Source organism: Tetranychus urticae, unplaced genomic scaffold (assembly GCF_039701765.1).
Source record: "Tetranychus urticae isolate SD_2017Ah unplaced genomic scaffold, NJAU_TeUrti_SD_1.0 Scaffold_4, whole genome shotgun sequence".
Taxonomy (NCBI): domain Eukaryota; kingdom Metazoa; phylum Arthropoda; class Arachnida; order Trombidiformes; family Tetranychidae; genus Tetranychus; species Tetranychus urticae.
The window spans coordinates 502,501-507,500 of NW_028315836.1; the positions used below are offsets into that span (position 1 = coordinate 502,501).

A 5,000-nucleotide genomic window follows, 5' to 3' on the forward strand; every position below is an offset into this window, starting at 1 on the left:
GATTTAAAACTGAAAAATTTTTGCATACCCCTGGAAAAAACCGAACTTTAACTTTTTCCATTGAATTACATGTTAAATTTTTTTGCATACCCCTGGAAAAATCCGAACTTTAACTTTTTCCATTGAATTACATGTTAAATGGTGTAAAATGGAAAAAAGAGCTGTTTTGGTGATTTTAGCGAGGTTTTAGCTAGTTAACCTTGTTTTGATTTAAAACTGAAAAATTTTTGCATACCCCTGGAAAAAACCGAACTTTAACTTTTTCCATTGAATTACATGTTAAATTTTTTGCATACCCCTGGATTTTCGATGATGACTCATTATAACGGAAGAACGAGGTCGATTCACGGTACCAAATCTTTTGGACATTATCAGCATTAGGTCAACTAATGATTGCGTAATTTTGATCGAGTTCGTGCTGTTGGTACCAGAGGAAATCGCCTTTAATGGTTGAGCCCATAAAAGCAATGAGAATGTTCGAATTGGCGCGATTTTAGGCCACTTGCGTTTAGTAATTTAGGTCATTAATAAGCGCATGCGATAGTCGGCACTACTGGGATATTACCCCGAAAAACATGATCGCGATTGACCTTATGGTTCAAAAGTTATTGGGTGTCAAAAATAGACACGGACTTAGTCTAATTTTCAGAAAAAGAGGTTTTAGATCACAACCAGATTTATTGTGTTATATGTGGTGAGTGTAGTTGCTGAATTGAGAGAAGCAACCATCAGTAGTTGATGGGGAGGTAAGTGATTGTCTACGGTTATGGATAAGTCAATGCATCAAGCAGTGGTATGGTCCAGACTGTAGCTGTTCACGCATCTATTCCTGTTATTCTGTTGATGTTTGGTGGTTGAAGAGACGGGCCTGAATGGGTTTGGATCGTCAATCATCTTATCACCACACACTATTATACAAAGGTAGAGTACCTGCAAGACCTAAGGTCTTCCTTGGTACGACTGACAATATCTATGAGAGTTGGGCTTTAATGCTATCAGACTTCATATCTTGCATATATGTTCAAACTAGTCACTCAACAGAGTGAGCAGTATTAGTATTGAGCTCTGCTTGTGCAAAGCAGACCGCAGATTGATCCAAGAAATTGGTATCAAGCGGTTATAATACTATGCTGTTTAGTTGACTTGCAAACGTACCCAGCAATGGTTACTCCTGCTAGATGTGCTTGCACATTTTAGTGGAAGAAGATGGATTCTAAAGAGTTTTCTGCAGAATCATCTTAATGCACGACATAAATCTCGATACCTCGTTAAAGTTAACATCCACTTGCTGGTTGTTAGCTGAGGATATCGTATTTATAGCTGCAAAAACAACTTGTTTAGCATTTTACTTTGCTAAAACATCAAGTTACCTGGTTGATCCTGCCAGTAGTCATATGCTTGTCTCAAAGATTAAGCCATGCATGTCTAAGTACATACTGTTTATAAAGTGAAACCGCGAATGGCTCATTAAATCAGTTACGGTTCCTCGGATATTCTTTTTTACATGGATAACTGTGGTAATTCTAGAGCTAATACATGAACAAGTGTTCCAACCTCAGCTTGCTGACGGAAGGATCGCATTTATTAGTACAAGACCAATGATTCTTATTCACCTAGAACCCTGTTCAGTGATTTCGGTCGCTGTCTAAGGACTAGCAGTGGGGATCTTAGCAACTTCGGTTGCATTTCTTGTGATGACTCTGAATAACTGAGCAAATCGTATGGCCTCTGAGCCGACGATGTATCCCTCAAGCAACTGCCTTATCAACTGTCGATGGTAGGTTATGCGCCTACCATGGTTGTAACGGGTAACGGGGAATTAGGGTTCGATTCCGGAGAGGGAGCCTGAGAAACGGCTACCACATCTAAGGAAGGCAGCAGGCGCGCAAATTACACAATCCCAGTACGGGGATGTAGTGACGAAAAATAACAATACGGGACTCTATTGAGGCCCCGTAATTGGAATGAGTACAATTTAAATCCTTTAACGAGGATCTATTGGAGGGCAAGTCTGGTGCCAGCAGCCGCGGTAATTCCAGCTCCAATAGCGTATATTAAAGTTGCTGCGGTTAAAAAGCTCGTAGTTGGATTTCAGTCGAACCTATGGGGTCCACTGATTAAAGGGTTAGATGGTGATGTTAGGTTTCTTGCTTGTGTCTACGGATGCTTGCTTGAACCTTCATTCCTCTTTCCTGGTGGTTACATTCATAGTGTTTAGACAGAAAATTGCTCGATATTTGCTATCAATGCTCTTTACCGAGTGTTGATTCAAGCGATCGAGACTTTTACCTTGAAAAAATCAGAGTGCTCAAAGCAGGCGTCCAAAACCTCGAAAGAGGTGCCTAAAAACGGTATGGTCAACCATCTATATGATGCGTACCACTACCTTAACTTGAATGATCTTGCATGGAATAATGGAATAGGACCTTGGTTCTATTTTGTTGGTCTTAAGAATCCAAGGTAATGATTAAGAGGGACAGACGGGGGCATTTGTATTGCGGCGCTAGAGGTGAAATTCTTGGACCGTCGCAAGACAAACTACAGCGAAAGCATTTGCCAAGAATGTTTTCATTAATCAAGAACGAAAGTTAGAGGTTCGAAGGCGATCAGATACCGCCCTAGTTCTAACCATAAACGATGCCAACCAGCGATCATTCTGAGTAACTAATTTCATGACTCGAATGGAAGCTTCCGGGAAACCAAAGTTTTTGGGTTCCGGGGGAAGTATGGTTGCAAAGCTGAAACTTAAAGGAATTGACGGAAGGGCACCACCAGGAGTGGAGCTTGCGGCTTAATTTGACTCAACACGGGAAAACTCACCCGGCCCGGACACTGAGAGGATTGACAGATTGAGAGCTCTTTCTTGATTCAGTGGGTGGTGGTGCATGGCCGTTCTTAGTTGGTGGAGTGATTTGTCTGGTTAATTCCGATAACGAACGAGACTCTAGCCTACTAAATAGACTTGCAGTTTACACTGCAGTACTCCCCCTTAGTCAACCTGTGGGTGGTAGTATCTCTTGATGGTTTCGGCTGTTGAGGGCTCTGCTGCTATTAGCCTACAGAATTGGCTAGGGTAAGGATGCTGTAGCACTGTAAGGACTTCTTAGAGGGACAAGCGGCGCTCGCAGCCGCACGAAACAGAGCAATAACAGGTCTGTGATGCCCTTAGATGTCCGGGGCCGCACGCGTGCTACACTGAAGTGGTCATCGTGCATACTGTTTCCTGCTCCGAAAGGAGTGGGTAACCGCTTGAACCCATTTCGTGATGGGGATTGGGCATTGTAATTATTGCCCATGAACGAGGAATTCCCAGTAAGCGTGAGTCATTAGCTTGCGTTGATTACGTCCCTGCCCTTTGTACACACCGCCCGTCGCTACTACCGATTGAATGATTTAGTGAGGACTTCGGACTGGTCAATCCAGACCATTGGGAAACTAGTGGTCGGATTGTGCTGGAAAGATGTTCAAACTTGATCATTTAGAGGAAGTAAAAGTCGTAACAAGGTTTCCGTAGGTGAACCTGCGGAAGGATCATTAACGTATTACCCTCTTATTATAAGAGAAATACAACCTTCAAACAATCAAACACTCTGCATAGTGATATTGTAGATGCTAATATGGTGAATGCAATTGAATTGTATTTGCATTAGAGTCGCAATTGTGAATGTTTATTGCAAACATTTAGCCATTGCAACATGATTCTAATTTGCATTACATTCGTTCATTCATACATCCATCTTTCATTATCCAATGCAACAAAGAGTGAGGGTTATCTAACGATAGCCATAATTTCTTTTGCAAAACAATTGTAGTTTATAATGAAAAGCCTGTCTTGCTACATACTTGGTACCTGATCAAGTCTTCAGCTTATGCTGACGGCAAGGTTTAAAGAAGGAAGTTTTACACTTCTTCGCCTAACTAAGTAAAGACAACTATGGTTTTTATAAACTGCATACAATTGTTTTCAAACCCTCTCAATGCAGATTTAGGATACTTATTAAAAGTCCCACGGTGGCAAAGATACATCTTCAAGCGGTGGATCACTCGAATTACCAATCGATGAAGAACGTAGCTAGCTACGATAATCGGTGCGAATTGCAGGACACGCCGAGCACTTGAGCTTCCAACGCACATTGCGGCTTTCGGGTCTTTTCCGAGGTCACATCTGTCTGAGAGTTGAGATGTAAAATAATCAACAAAACACTTGCATACTACCATATATGCATTGTTTTGAGAGGATTGTATATTTATATGCATGAATCTTGATGTTTTATTCCTTTTCTTAATTGCAATTCGTTGCAATTTAGTAAGGAGAATCTCAAATCTACTTGTTTCACATGATAAATTTTGTGTACAATGCATATTTCATCTCTGCAAGCAGTATATATGAATAGATACTAGCATGAGATTCTAAGGTTAGTCGCCTATCTGACGACGCTAAAGTCGTATTGCAGATAACTATGGTGATCAACTAACCTGTTAACTGATGAATCTTCTTGCACTTGTATAAATCGTACAAATAGTAGCTATTTCATTCTGTTAAAGCAGACCTAAGAAGTAATGCAAAGGCAAAATTTGTGCAAACATTAAAGTAGATTTACGTTGCTTGCTTGCAAACAACACAAATAAACATTAATCAACTTAATCAATATTTTTGATCTCAGATCAGGTGAGGTTACCCGCCGAATTTAAGCATATAATTCAGCGGAGGAAAAGAAATCAAATGAGATTCCCTGAGTAACGGCGAGTGAAAAGGGATGAGTCCGGCGCAAAGGTTTTCCATTGAAAGGTGGAAAGCGGTGCTGCGTAATGGCTAGAGTCACGATTATTTCAACTAAATCTGCAAGTCCCTCTGACAAGGGCCCTCTTCCCAGAGACGGTTCTAGGCCGGTGGCAGATCTTGGTTAATGGAATATCGATTACTGGCTTTAGTCGCGGATAGAGTCAGATTGCTTGAGAGTGCAATCCAAATTAGGAGGTAAACTCCTCCTAAGACTAAA

General features: G+C 41.1%; 3 non-coding genes across 3 annotated transcripts in view; all 3 read left to right on the forward strand.

Moving 5' to 3' along the window:
- The first annotated feature begins 1,367 nt into the window (after positions 1–1,367).
- LOC149092965 (small subunit ribosomal RNA) lies at positions 1,368–3,537 on the forward strand. The gene has a single exon (XR_016200362.1). It is a non-coding gene; the product is annotated as a small subunit ribosomal RNA (ribosomal RNA).
- A 487-nt stretch (positions 3,538–4,024) lies between these two features.
- Positions 4,025–4,179, forward strand: LOC149092966 (5.8S ribosomal RNA). The gene has a single exon (XR_016200467.1). It is a non-coding gene; the product is annotated as a 5.8S ribosomal RNA (ribosomal RNA).
- Positions 4,180–4,655: 476 nt separating this feature from the next.
- LOC149092967 (large subunit ribosomal RNA) overlaps positions 4,656–5,000 on the forward strand; it is a 4,168-nt gene continuing 3,823 nt past the window's right edge. The window contains exon 1 of the ribosomal RNA XR_016200440.1: positions 4,656–5,000. This exon is cut by the window's right edge and continues 3,823 nt beyond it. This is a non-coding gene — a ribosomal RNA (large subunit ribosomal RNA).